Source organism: Equus quagga, chromosome 12 (genome assembly GCF_021613505.1).
Source record: "Equus quagga isolate Etosha38 chromosome 12, UCLA_HA_Equagga_1.0, whole genome shotgun sequence".
In the NCBI taxonomy this organism is placed as follows: Eukaryota; Metazoa; Chordata; class Mammalia; order Perissodactyla; family Equidae; genus Equus; species Equus quagga.
The window spans coordinates 29260178-29275129 of NC_060278.1; the positions used below are offsets into that span (position 1 = coordinate 29260178).

Sequence of the window (14952 nt, forward strand, 5' to 3'; positions counted from 1 at the left end):
CTGTAAGTAGAAATTTAAAAAGTTCTTTCAATAAAAAGTCTTAACACTCAAGTTTATCCAGAGCTCTCCAGCCTTCAGGTATGAATGTGGGTGACATAACAGTAATAACTCGAGTTTTGCTGGCTTGCCCTCAGCTTCCAGTGGCTTCAGGTTACTTCTAGGAGACCCTGAGGTGCTTCACCTGAACTCTCCAGCCTTCCTAGCATCTTCCCCTCCAGACCTCTCCATGGTGGCTGCTGCTGTAAAAGCCATGAGAGGACAGTGCCCTGTCCTGCCTGTGTTCCTGGTCCTGAGGTGTCAGTGGTACCATTGTTGTCTATGCCAACATGTTCTCCCAAGATGCCCCAACACTGCCAACCCTTAGGGTGCTCTATTCTCAAGGCCACGTAACGTTCTCTTCAAAACAGGAAACTATGGGGCCTGCCCTGTGCCCGAGTGGTTAAAGTTCTGCATGCCCCGCTTAGACAGCCCAGTTTGTGGGTCTGAATCCCAGGCATAGACCTACACCACTCATCAGCCATGCTGTGGAGACATCTCACATACAAAGTAGAGTAGGGTTGACACAGATATTAGCTCAGGGCTAATCTTCCTCAAGAAAAAAAAAGAGGAGGATTGGCAACGGATGTTAACTCAGCACGAATCTTCCTCAGCAAAAAAAAAAAAAGGAAAGCATGCCCTTCATCCCCATTCCTTCCCCATGGGCATTGGGCAGCTAATCCAACCTCCTGTGGTCTCCCTCCACAGGGCTCAGACAGGAGTCCATAAGATGAGGTAGAAAATGGCACCCAGTGGACATCTCCATCCTCATAGCTCCCTGGACTCCCAAACAGAATGCCCTGGGAAAATCCGTCACTCCAGGCAAATCAGCTTGCACCAACAGGCATGTGAGAGCTGCCCCTAACATCAACTCACCAGCCAAGCTCACGAACGCCTGCAACTTCACAGTGAGCATAAGGTGAATGCAAGAGAGGTGTTGTCCTGTACTCTGTAACACGTTGGGGGTGAAAGTTCGACAGTGCAGACACAAAGAACACTGGTTTGGAGTAGACAGCTCTGCTACTTTCTGTGTCACCTTGGGTGAGCTGAATAATCGCCCGGACCCTCAGTTTCCTCGTCTTCAAATTAACAATATCAACAATAGCTTCTACTTCATGGGATTTTTTAAAATGAGGATTAAATGTGACGATACCTATAAAACATGTGTCTATTAAACCCGACCAATGTTAGCTATTTTGCCGCTTTGATATCCACCCACAAAGTATCACTTACAGCAACAGGAAAGAGGCTCCTCCCTCTTTGTCAGGGACTCTCGAGCATCCTGGGTCTCCTGATGGCTGGAGAGACGCAGCCACCCCAGGACACGCAGGTGCCCGCTGGGCCATGGGTCTCTCCGTGGATGGACTCCCGGAGTGAGGCAGATACGCTGGCAGGCAGGGCGGTGCCAACTGAAAGAGAGAGCCAGCCAAAAAGAGCAAAGAAATAACAGATGCCACGGAGCAGCTGAGCAGACAGCTGGCCAGAACTGCTGATGGGCACATGTCTAGCAGTCCAGAAATGCCTGGGGCTCACTTCGGAGGGCATCAAGTTTCTGTGGGAGAATGTGGATCCAGGAGCCAGTGAGTTTGGATACAGAGACTGATGGGACCTTGGAAAATAGGGAAATACCACGATTTCCCCGCCCTTCAAAGTGGCTAACTCACCGTTGAAGAAGCGAGGACGATGTCTATCAGATTTTCCTGGTACAAAACCATCAGAGCCCATGTCATCTGAATCTGCTGCTACTGCAGCAAGATTCGTGGGACCATAAAGCCAGGTGACAGTGCTGGTGGAGGCTGTCCTTATAAAGACCACAAAAACATTTCAACACGTGATTCAACTTTCCCTGAGATACATATCGAGAAAGACGTATTCAGAACTGGTTCAGTTGAAGGATGACGTTTTATCTAGCAGTTTTAACTCAAGACGTTGAGCTCCTCGCCTTTTCCTGCTCTTCCTCCGTCTCCCTCCATCTCTTTTCTCCATCGGCCCCTGCCTCTCTCCTTCTTTCTCGGTACTTCTGTCTCACAAAATTGTTCAATACTTTCTCCTGGATCATTTAAGAAATTAATAAAAGCTCTGTCTTTCATTTATTTGCTCTGAGCCTTTTATTAGTTGTTAGAAGAAATAAAGAAACAGAAAACTGAGAAAATTACACATAGTAAAATTTTGTTGGCTAAAAACAAACAAAAGGATCAAATTCCAAAGAAAGAAAATGTGAAAGCTTCATAGGTTACTTAAAGGAAATAGGATTATCTCTTCAGAAATCATGCTAACACAGAACATTGACAATGCAGAAGCTATAATCAGTCAAATTTGGTATGGGCAAAAAGTTGACCAATGAATCAACCTTTAGCAAATATTTAAAGGGAAAAAAGATAATAGCAAAAAGAATAACTTCATGAAAAATAAATGTTTTATTTAAATGCTACACAAAGTTTAGAAATGAATTAGACTGCTTAATGGAATTCATTTTCTCCACGCAAATTTGTCAATTTTGCCAAAAATTTAATTAAAATATGTTTTTACATAGATGGAATGTGTATGAACACAGAAAATCTGACAGGTTATATACACAGAAATAGCAATAATTTTCTCTTCTAACAATACTTTCAGCTTTTACATACAAAAGTTATTTCTTTAAAATGGAATTAAATGAATTAGGGAGATCATTGTTCCTTTGCATTTCAAGTAAGAGACTGAACAGCTACACCTGTGTAATAAGGGAGACGAGAAAGAGGCCGGCATTCACAGGAACTAAAGTGCAGTTTTATTAATTCCACAAATGGTTCAGATTGTTCCGGGGTTTCCACTGCCCCTAGCCATTTCTCAAAAGCAATGCGCATCTCTTTAGATAAAGGAAATATCATCCTAGGCATCAAATTGGATTTAATTTTCTTTCATATGCGATGTCTAGCACTCAATCAAAAATAATAGAGCACATAAGCAGAAAAATAATGTGAAACAATGGACAATAGAAACTAGAGATTCAGAGGAAGGTGCTATCAGGTAGGGATTAATATGTTTAAGGAGCTAAAAGAAGAGTTAAAGAAATGGAAACTGTGAAGAAAGAAACAAAGGGAAATTCTACAGCAAAAAGGCACAGTAATCAAAATTAATAAATCAATGTGAGTTTAACAGCAGCTGAGGAGGGAGTTAACGATCCAGAAGATAGGTCAAGAAAAAATATTCAGAGTGAAGCACAAAGAGACAAGAGTGTGTATTGGGTCCCAGTAAGAAAGAAGAGAGAAAATTTTCTGAAAAATTTCCAAAACTCACAAAGAACATCAAACCATAGTGTCAGAGTCCTACAAAATCCAACCAGATTAAATCAAAAGGAAACCACACCTGCGGGCAGAACGGCCCCCAGAATCCTTTCCCTGACCCTCAGGAGGTCTGAGCATCTGTCCACCGGTGGTGGAAAGCTCACCTAGGAAGCGAATCCCTCTGGCCTCCAGTCTGCTCTAGTTCGAGACCAACCAGCTCCTCCGAGCTGGAGAAGATGCTGAAGCGAAAAGGAAAGACGTGAGCTGAGGAGGAAGCTGTCACGGTGCCTGAGCTCAGGTGAATGGCGTACCACAGCTGAGTCAACATCGTACGTAGGCTGAGATGTCACATGGGGAGTCAGGGGTGTAGGCTACCAACCTCATTAAAAATTATTAATAAAGAAACCCTGCTAATATCCGTTTAGGCCTGTGTGTACAATTACCCTCTTCACAAGGTCCTGGCCTCCATTTGTTTTGGATACTAGGTGTCTAATAATCAGTAACAACATACGTTGCCCACTGTAAGGAGAATGCTTATAGGACAGATATCAAAACATTCTAGACAGGACCAGGGAACATCAAGAAAGTGAGTTTGACTGATTCCCTTTATCAGGAACAATTCCGTCACTGCAGGGGCTAAATGCATCCTTGGAGTCATGCTAATGAGCATCAAAGAATGTTTCCTGAGCCATGCGGAACATTTTGGAGAACAGATGAATATTCACTTCTTACCCACTGGGAGCTTATCATCTGTGGCTTGAATTATCCCCATTTGTTTGGCTACTGACTGTTTCTCTGACTTTTGCCAAATTCATCTAAATGTGAAGAAAATTGAAAAAGTGGAGTTTCAAGCAATTTTTAAATAGCTAGGGAAGAAAATCTGAGCAGTAAACTATACAACAGGTGTCATCAGCTGAACCTGCCGTGGTCACCCGCTGTGGATGGTGACATACTCAGGCCAAGAGTTCCATCCATCAAAAGCCTGGCAGGTACTCAGAGCCACCTGTGCTTTTTTCTTTCTTATAACATAACCAGCCAGATTAATCCTAAATTAGTAATAAAATTAAAAGGTTTGCAACCAGGCACCCCCAGCGAGGATGTCTCTCCAAGTCCCCTCTCATTTGGTATTTCTTTCCAATTCCATCCGACTTACTTTGAAATGCTAGTCCATATGAATGCCACATTTATAAAGAGAAACTCAGGAAAGTGAGTTATTTTTGGAGTAAATTTTGCTCAAGAGAAAGGTTGTCATATCAAGTCCGCTCACATCAAAGACAGGATTCACGCGAAGTCATTGTCCTGTCTGGGCTGATGCCAGGACAGCTACAAGGATGTTTTACGGGGTGCCTCTTTCTTTTCTTCCCATTCCTTCCTTGCAGGTGTTCATGTTCCTGCACTGAATGCCCTCACGCTCAGTTCACAGGAAGTTCTTTCTATACCACAAACTATTTCAAGCATCGCAAAAAAATAGAGAACAATATAACGAACACTCATCACCTAGCATCACTAAGAATAATATTTTGTATCATTATTCCATTCTTATTATTTTAAAGAAATAAATCAGTATAGTCACAGTTTAAATCTGCCATATATGCTTCTACAATTCTCACTATTTTATCCCTTCTGAAAGATAACCATCATCATGATTTTTGTGTTTAATTAGCCCCAATTATGCTTTGATGTTTTGACTATATGCGAGGATATGCATTCATGAATAGTACATTAAATTTTTTATATATGTCGTGATACTGTAAATGCAATTTACATCTTGCGTTTTTTCATTTGATATTTTCCATGATTTGGCCATTTTGATACATTAAACTCTAACTCACTCATTTTAACAACTGAAAAAATTCCATTGTATGAATGTACCAAAAAGTAAGTCTTTAATCCCCTGCCCATGGACACTTCAGTTATTTCCGGTTTCTCTCCAGGACAAGTAAAGCTACAGCAAGTATTCTCGTCCGTGTCTCATTGTGCATGTGTGAGAGTTTCTCTAAAGAGCATCCACAGAAGCTCAGCTTTTGGTTCCTGGGGTGTCCCCCTCAATTGTATGAAATATTGCCAGATTGCAGCCCAAGGAGGGAAATGGTTTGCAGCAAGTTCTTGCAGCATCTCTGTTAGCCTGGCTAGCTGTCTCCAGGGCAAGTAGACGCTCCAATTCCAGCCTGGCCAGACTGCAACCCAGCAGGTGGCAATCATAACTTAATCAATAATGTTTCAGCAGAGGGAGCTGACCTTTGCCCACAAGAGACCCTGACATGGAGCTGGCATGTGTTTTGGATTCTCTGTGGGGAAATGTTTAATCCCAGTTTCCATGATATGGCAGACAAGTGATCAACCGGCTGATGTGCACCCAAAACTCATCTATCTGAACACCAACTCACTTCGCTACAAAACGGAACTGCGTTTTTGTGCGTCACTGGCCAGGCTCTAGAGTTTTATTAATTTAATGGCATTGAAGCGAAATGACGCTAGTCTTGCTGTAACAGCACTTCTGGTGGTCTTTGAACAGAGCATTCCCGCTCTTGCGTGCAGCCGAAAGAGACCCGCCTGACGATGGCAGAACTCCCAGGGCGAGGAATCACGTTGCAAGCAGGAGCAACGCGGGACAGGCGGGAGATGCTCAGAGGGAGGGAAGGAAAGAGGTAGGCGGAACGCTGAGACCCACGGACCTGCTCAGGGCTCCGTGACAGACTGCCACGCAAACACGACCCCCACGTCTCCTACTACCTGCGCAGCCTGGAGCAGGATCTGTGAGCTCCCTGAGCTTCAGTTTTCTTATCTGTGAAATGGAGATAGTGATACACTGACCCCAAGGGTGTGTCGTAAGAACTGAGTAATGTGCTCACAACAGTCCCTGGCAGATGGTAACTGCCACACGCCTGCTGGCTCTGATTATCACTTTGAATTATATGGAAGAGCGTGGTGTGGGAAAGGGCAACCTGTTCCTGCCACAGGCTGACCCCAGGTCAGAGCCCCTCCTTGCTACTTACAAAGCTGGCGTCTTGCCTGAGTCGCGCCGTCGTCTGAGTCTTGGCCTCATCTGTACACCAGGCTGGCTGCACACAGCCAACAATCCCCAGCACGAAGCTGTTGGTCAGCAGAGGGGGCATTTTCCGGTCCCTTGTTCCAGGTTAAAGCGATTGTGTTGACAGCATCTCATGTGTGGCTCATGAGCCGACACCAGAAGCAGGAAGCCCCTAAAAACCCCCGAGACGGGGAAGTGGAAGCCTGTGGGGCAGAGCAGAGGGAGGAAGGACAGGGCCTCTCACTGCCTTTCTGCCAGTCAGATGGAAATATCAACCCACTTGGCCAACTCCTCCTAGAATTTCCCAAATGCCTTTGCGTGTTGCCCATCTTATTCCCCTGCACCCGTCAGAGCGTCCCTGGCTCCTGGCTAGACGAGAAGCTATACTTGCTCAGAGCCCTGGAAACACAACAATCCTTTTTATACTGATGTCTGATCTCTTTCATCTGCTGTGTTACAGCACTATAATCCACCCCAAATCTTCTTTAGAGCGAGGCTGAATATAAATTGTCTATCGCATTTCTAAACAGTCTTATTTCCTGTCCTCAGTTCTGCCATCTGGAGGAATGGCATTTCCCTTGGTTGGGGGTGTGTGGAATATATTTTTAATGTTCTATATGTTACGGTATTTTGACATCTTGGAGAACCTTTCTGGCTGGGGAAAGACTGCCAGCCCAGAGCTGGCAGAGACTTGGAGACATAAAGGGCCCAGCCTGGAGCATGTGACATGCAAATTACCCAATCTTAATCAGACCTCCTCTACGGGCATGTGCATCCCAGGAGGCAATGTTCCTCCACCGCCATCATCCAGGGCCAGGTACCAGGCAACCAGGGGCCACTCTATGGCCCAAAGCCCACCAACATTATTCACACCAGCCAGCCCAAAACCGTTCACCCCGCCCCACCTTCTCTTCCAGTGGAAACTCCAGCAAGGCCATGACCTAGGCTCTGTCTTCTGCCCCCTGAACCCCTGGTGCTTCCCCACATGGCCCTCTGTGGCATGCTGGGCCTCCCGCCTCTAGGACCCGTGAGTCTAATAAACTTTGTTTTTCCTGAGCCCCTCCTCCGCCTCCTCCTGTGGCCCCACCTGACCAATCATCTCGTAAAATAATGCAAAATAGAGAGAGTCAGGGATACGATCCCAGTCTTGGTGAAAGTGAAGGAAAGGAGATTTCTAAAAACAGGGACGAGATGCCTACAGACGATCTCCTTCCTGGATCGTTCCTGCTTCCAGCAGTGTGATTTCCTCCTCCTTCCCTCTGAGCATCGCCGCTGGAACGGCACCTGAGCTGCCCTTTCCAGTCCAGCCCCTCTTGGCAACACCTGGTCAGAAGGGGCCCACCGCACCCGGGCCTCCCACATGACCTCTTTCTCCACCCGTCCCTCTGCCAGGGTCTTCACCTAGAGGTTGTGTAGTTACTGTTTATTGTGAGACAGTTGGCATTTTAATTAGTCTGGTAACTTTTAATGATTGCTACTGTGTTGTTAGCTTATTGTAGAGTCTGGTTCTGCTCGAAAATGCAACCTTCTCGGTTCGCTTTTGCAAAACGAAAATTCTTCCCGATTCTTCCCCAATCACGAAAGGGAAACAAAGACGGAAAGCCTTTTTTTGCAATATTTATCATCATCACGACAATCTCCGTTGTGACTGAGTGATGATGATGATGACAATATAATTCTCTAACTGCCCCAAGCCTTCTACTTGGGGCCGCACGGAGGGTGTGACATCCAGAGCAGCTCCGGACTTCCGGAGGACTCAGCTCGACAGTGTGAGGCTTGGGGTTCCAGGCTTGCCCAGTGCGCAGCCCACTCCACCGGCTTAGAGACAAAACTTGGGCCTCTTCTTTCCAAATAGGGAGACCTAAATAACAGATCCTAAATACTGAACTCAAATACTCAAACAAGGGGGAATAGCTAATAAGGTTCAATCAGTTTTCAAAGCCGCTTCCCAGCCTCGGGTCCTGCTTGTTTTTTTAAACGATGGTTTAGTGATGCACCAGGAAAGGCAGCTGTACTTGAATGGTGGCTTCCTGGAGAAAATATACAAAACTTACCCTCTTGATGCAAATGTCAGCTTTGGCAGCAAGCCAGTGAGGCTGAGCGCCGGGAGCAGCCCCGGCCCACCACACCCCTCGGAACCTTCTGGGTCTGGGTCAAATGCAGGTGTGACTTTTAATACCTCTAATAGCTCAGTTAACCCCCCAGTCTTCAGTCTTCTAACCTGGAGAGTGGAGATTACCTACTAACTCAGCAAGTTGGCATGAGACAAAGGGCGTTCGTGTGCGCACAGAGCACGTGAGGCTCTGGGGCGGTGGTTCCCCGGAGCTTACTTTGTTCCTACCTCCCTGTCTTGCTGGCTTCCTACCTCTCCACATCTCACCTTGGACAGGAAAGTTACCTGAATCCACCGTGGCCCCATCCTGACCTCCGCCGTGCTGAATAAGTGCCTCCCATCCCAGCGGGTTCTTGTTCTCCCTTGTTCCCTCCCTCCTGCCATAATTAAGAAATGCACATCATTTAAAACTCAAATGTTATTTAAAAAGCTTACAATTCAAAAGCAGCACCTTTCCTCTGCTCTCTTCCAGACTCTGTTCCGGAGCCAATGTCTCCTTCACTCTCTCGCTGTTTCTGCTGGAACTTATCCCCCTAATTCTCACCGCCAGCCTGTGTCACTGGGTCTTGGGTGATGAGTTTGGGATGCATCACTTCCCCTCAGGGTGATTCTCATTTCTCTGGATGAGGCCGCAGCCCCTTGAGTCCCCCCCCACAGCTCTCTCACTCGGTCCCCATGTCAGCATCCATCGAAGACAGACCCAGGAGAGAGCCGTACGTTATTGTAACTGTGAAAACATTTTCCTTCCCAAGGTCAGGGCGTGTGCTGGGGTTACAGTTTCTTTCCTGTGTTCTGTGTTATTTTTCCCGAGGCTAATAATTGCCTCGTTTTGTTCACTTACGTTACTTTATAAACCCATCCTCAACTCTTTCTAATGTCTCTGTCTTAACCTCTCACCCCTCCTAAAGCTTATCCTTCTTTGAGTCCTGGAGACCTCCTCTGAAGGCCCCCTCATCCTGCTCTTCTCAGCCAGGACCCTATGAGTGCCCAGTCACCTGCTATTCTGGAACTTTCCTCTGCGGTTCCTGTGTGGTCAATCCACCCACTCTTCACTCCTTCCCTTCCATCACGCTCCCTGACTCAGCAGCTTCAGCATTTCCTGGACGTTTGTGAGCAATGCAGACTCTCGGCCAACTCCAGCCTGCAGACCCAGAATCTGCCTTTTAGCGGGATCCCAGGTGATGCGCATGTGTGTTCAAGTTTGAGAAGCACCAGCCGGGGGCAACATGCCACACAGCCCCTGATGGAGCCATCTTTGCTCTAAAGACCCAGTGAGGATTCGCCTCCCGTCAGCACAGGGCAAGGGTGTGCATCAGAGTCCGGAACTGAGGGTCTGGGAGCGCTCTGCTCAGAGCTGCTCTCAGTGCACTGGAGGAAGGTGAGATTGAAGAATGTTGGTATCCGACATTTTTTAAGGTTTATTGAGGTATAATTGACAAATAAGAATTATGTCTATCTATCTATCTATAGATAATGTACAACTTGATGGTTTGGTTTACATACGCATTACGTGAAATAACTACCATAATCAAGCTAATTAACACATGCATCCATCCATCCATCCATCACCTCACATAGTGATCTCTTTCGAGTGTACGGTGAGAACAATTGAGATCCACCATCTTAGCAAATGTCAAGTACCCAATACAGTATTGCTAACTATGGTCTCCATGCTGTGCATTGACTCCCCAGAACTCCTTCTGTGTGGCTGAAACTGTGCACCCTTCTGTCAGGATGTGGAGGATGAACACACTTAGAGGGATGAAAATGGTACAGCTCTTTGAAAAACAGTCTAGCAGCTCCTCAAATGATTAAACACAAAGTTACCATAAGACCCAGTAATTCCACTCCTAGGTATACAACCAGGAGAAGTGAAGGCATACATCCACACAGAACTTGCACACGGATGCTCATAGCAGCATTATTCCTAATAGACAGAAGTTGAAAACAAGCCAAATGCTCATCAATGGATGAATGGCTAGACAAAGGTAGTCTGTCCATACAGTGGAATATTGTTCATCCATCAAAAGGAATGAAACACTGACACATGCCACAACACGGATGAACCCTGGAAAACATGCCAAGTGAAAAAAGCCAGTCACAAAACGCCACCTGCAACACGATTCTGTTCACAGGAAAGCCTGGAGTTGAGAAATCTATCGTGGCTGCTGAGGGCAGGGGTATGGAGGGAGACCAGAGAAGAGGCAATGACAGTCAAGGGTCCTGGGTTCCTTCTGAAGTAGAGAAACGTTCTAAAGTTGACGGTGGCGATGGTAGCACACATCTGTGAATATACCAACAGCCACTGAATTATACACTTTAAATGAGTGCATGCATGTTATTTCAATCATATTTTCATAAAGCTGATTTTAAACAAAGAATGAGAATGTTGAGGGCTCCCATGGTTCTGTGCTTGGAGAGTGTGGGCTGTGTCTGGGCCGTGGAGGGGGATTAGGACCCGGGAAGAGGGACGTTGGGGAGCCTCTTCACAGAGGGAGTCAGGGTCAGAACGCACCCCCTCCACATGCACACTTCTCAGGGCAGCTTGCATGGAAGAGGCATGACCTTGGGCCCTTAGAGGTCATGTTCCTGCTTCGCTTGGCCAGCATTCCCCGCTGGACATCAATGACCCCATCACGGACACCATCTCAAATGGTACTTGGATCTCAAGGGCACCCCAACCTCTGGCTTCTCTTTCTGATTTTACAGAATACAGGGACTTGGGGAAATTTACTTCCTCTCTTGCTTCCTAATTTTCTCAACCGGATACATGATTACATGCCCCACAGGGGAGTTGTCACAATCAATGCCCACGGAGTGCCTTAGGATGAAAAAGCAATTCTTTCTCTGTGCACCTCTCACGGATGGTTCTTCCACATTCTTTGGGGAGAGACTCAACATAGAAAGAAGAGACATTCGTGCAGCTGCCAATATCATGCAAGTACTGACCTATTTCTCATTCACGGTACCAGGGCGTGATTTAAACCCCATTCTCCTAGCAGCCGTGTCCTGACGGCCAGCTCCAGTGTGACTGAGGGGGCACTTCTCTCTCAGATGAGCATGTTGCAAGTGGGACAGGGGGCCCGCGCATCTCTTTTTGTTGTCTAGGCATTTGAAGATGGATGCTGCATTCTAGAAAAGAGGCCAACACCCAGGTTTTTAAGAGTGTCAGGGTGCATTTCTGAGGATGTTGAGTGTCTCATCTTTACTTAAGGGCAAAGCAACGCTCCTTCAAGCTGTTTCAGGAAACGCTTCAATTTCCATCTTCATTCACGCAGGCTCTGGAGAGAGCAGCTCCCTGGTTTCCACTAGCCATCGCCATCCCTAACAAAGGACCTGGCTGCCTTTACTCACTCTGATATTTCGTGAACTGAACAAATGAAATGCAAAGAGCTCAATGAATCTTTCCATTTTCTTAATGTATGTTCTGCGGCTGCCCTAACCCTGATTTCATTGGCCTTGGTTGTCTCTTAAAGCACAGGATCTACTCTTTCACCTGAAAAGGTCGGAAGGACACTCATGTTGAGTCTGGTCCTCTTGACATCACCATTAGCTTCCTAGATTTTATCATGAGACCCTCCCAACAGCTTGGGAATGACGTGTCCCTTGCAAATTGTTCTTTCATCTAAGTCCTCTCCATTCACATGTTCTTTTACATAAAGACTACAATGAACGTGTCCCTCTTGTTGGACCATAAAAAAAGTCAGACTGCAGATACTGGTTTCTAGAACATCTGTGTAGAGAGCCACTCTATTCCCTGATGACCACAGCACCCCGGAAACAAAGGGGGACACTGTTCTGTGTTTTCAAAGACCTACAAGCTCTTTGCTTTAACACAACATGTTCGCCTGGTTTGTGGCTGCTTTTTCCTTTTTGGCCATTTTTGGGGGCAGAAAACTTGGCTTTGTCATTAACTCCTATACACTGAACGCTTGTCTCCCCCAAAATTCATGTTGATTGAACCCCAGTCCCCAAGGTGATGGCGTTAGGAAGTGGGGGCCTTTGGGAGGTGGTTAGACTTAGACAAGGTCATGAGGGTGGGGCCCTGTGATGAGATTAGTGCCCTTACAAGAACCAGAGTTCGCTCTTCTCCATCATGTGAGGACACAGGGAGAAGACCCCGTCTGTGAACCAGGAAACAGGTCCTCCCCAGACACTGAATCTGCAGACACCTTGACGTTTGACTCCCAGCCTCCAGACTCTGAGAAACCAGTGTCTGTTGTGTATAGGCCACCCAGCCCGCAGTGCTGTGCTCCAGCTGCCCCAGTGGACTGGGCCAACAACTCTGAACCCGTTAGGGACTCAGAAGGATTAGCTGGTGAGGATTTAAAGGACAATATGTAAAAACACACGTTACTGGAAAGCCGTCGGGGTTTCCTTTTGTGATCAGATGTCGAGTTTCGCTCCTTCACCTCTGCTTTCCATTCTTCAGGCATGCATCTCGCATTCTGTCCTCTACGATCAAAGCAGCAAGACAAACGTTACCCTGGAAAATATCTTTTTTCCCTGACTTTTTTTTGCTTATTCTCATTTGCAACGTCCCCAAGGAAAAATAAGCAGAGAAAAATGGCATCAAACTGCAATCTCTAATGTCCTCCACCTTTGCTCTGGGGACGTGGATGCAGTGGAATGTCACTCGTCCGCATCTGCGCTCCTGGCTGCTGGGCTATCCCCAAGAGCCCTCCCGTGAGCACACTGAAATGCCGGACTTGGGGAGGCCCAGGTGACAGGTGATGCAGCTTTCTCGCACGTCCCCTGCACACGGGGGCTCCAGAGGCAGACACGCCAGCCCCGCATGCGCACCTGTTGGGGTCAGCAGCATCTACCTGGAGCCCAGCCCAGCGTGGCCCGATTACAGCACAGTGGCTCCACGCCCCAGCCTCCTGCCTGGCAGCATTCCTTTCCACTGACGACTACAGATTAGTCTTCCCCTCACGGGGAGAGGGGGGATGATGACTTGAGCCTCTTCCAGCCTCTGAAGTCCCAGTTCTCGGTGCTCTGCCAACTTAGCCGCGTGTGCTGCTTCACATCTGCAACTAGCATTCACAGCAAACCGGAACGTAAATATATTTATTCTCACTCTCTTCCAAAGTCTAAACCGCTTGTAGAACGCACTTGATAGATCAAGACTCTAAGTGAGATTCTTCTGCAGTGTCTTCCTTTTTAAAATACATAGCACAGAGGTCATTAACCAAGAAAGCTTTTGAGAACACACCAAGGCTATTTCTTCTTAAATACTCTTTTCCCCAGCATGCAGAATAGATGCCTGAGCCAGCTGTTTACTGGAAATAATAATTATTCTCTGCCAGCATCCAGGAGTAAAGGGAGGGAATTTTTAAGTAGAACACACCTAATTTCAGAAGATTTTGCTGATTAATTTTCTCACTGCTTCCATCCAGGCGGCTTGCTTGATCCGGAAATAGGTTTCTAAGCTGGAAAAAAAAAAGAAAGCGAAGTCTGACAGGAACAGAGCTTGCTCCCCAGGCAGCATTTTGCAACAGAACAACCATTTTCAAATGTCTCCTCTCCAGTTAGGACATCTCAAACCCTCTGCCCCTCAACTCCTTAAATGTGAAAATGCTTTGGGCTCCCCCCACTCACACCCCTTCAATGTAAATAAGAGGCGGACGTGTGTCAAGGAAAGTGCGCTGAGAAATTCTTTCCCCCGATCACAGAACAGAAAAGCAGTAACTGTCATTTATGTTGCTGTGGCTCACACCTTGCTCACCGCGGACAGTTAATTGCGCGGAAACAACCTATCATGTACCACAGACGCTTATAAAAATCATTCATCTATAGCAACGTTACTTAAAAATAATCTACCCCCCCCCCCACGGCTCCCCCCCAGCACACACATATCCCAACCTCAAAGACGACAGAGAGCCTTGAACAAACAGAAACAGCGTCCTCCTCAGTTTTACGAGGCATTTGTACCTTGAGATGCTCAAGTTTTCTCCGTGGGTTTTCTCAATCCAAAAACTGCATTGATCTGGGAAGCTTCTCGGAACGGAACAGTGGAGAAACACCGGCCTGGGGAACAGCTCTGTTCATCTTTGTTCAAAACATCCTCCTGGACTCTCGGTTTCCTCCGCCGTAAACTGGGGCTTTAGAAGATCTGCACCACCCAGCTGAGGCGGTTCTCTTGCAGATTCAACAAGATCCTGGCTTTAAAATTTCTTTAATAACATAAATTATATTCAAATATTGTAAGGTTTGGAGATATTTTGCTTTGAATGAAGCAGGAGTATCTTGCACAGTTGACGCTTCATGTACAAGGGCGTGAAAATAATTTACGTTAAAGGAATCGATCTGGTTGTTTTTATTCCCTATCTGGAGAGCAGTGGTTTCTTTACCACTTTAATGTGAGATAAAAATGTACACCACATTTCCCTTCACTTCGCCATAATAATGACAACTTATACTTTGCTATTAGTTGTCTAAGCAATAATAATATACTGATTGGCAATAATAGTAACAACTTATGAGAACTTTCTCTTTGCCAGTCA

At 46.4% G+C, this 14952-nt stretch overlaps 1 long non-coding RNA gene across 1 annotated transcript; it reads right to left on the reverse strand.

The window, feature by feature from the left end:
* Positions 1-12527: 12527 nt before the first annotated feature.
* LOC124248874 (uncharacterized) lies at positions 12528-14517 on the reverse strand. The gene is made up of 3 exons (XR_006891167.1): positions 14381-14517; positions 13797-13878; positions 12528-12901 (listed from the first exon to the last, which is right to left on the reverse strand). It is a non-coding gene; the product is annotated as an uncharacterized LOC124248874 (long non-coding RNA).
* Positions 14518-14952: the final 435 nt, after the last annotated feature.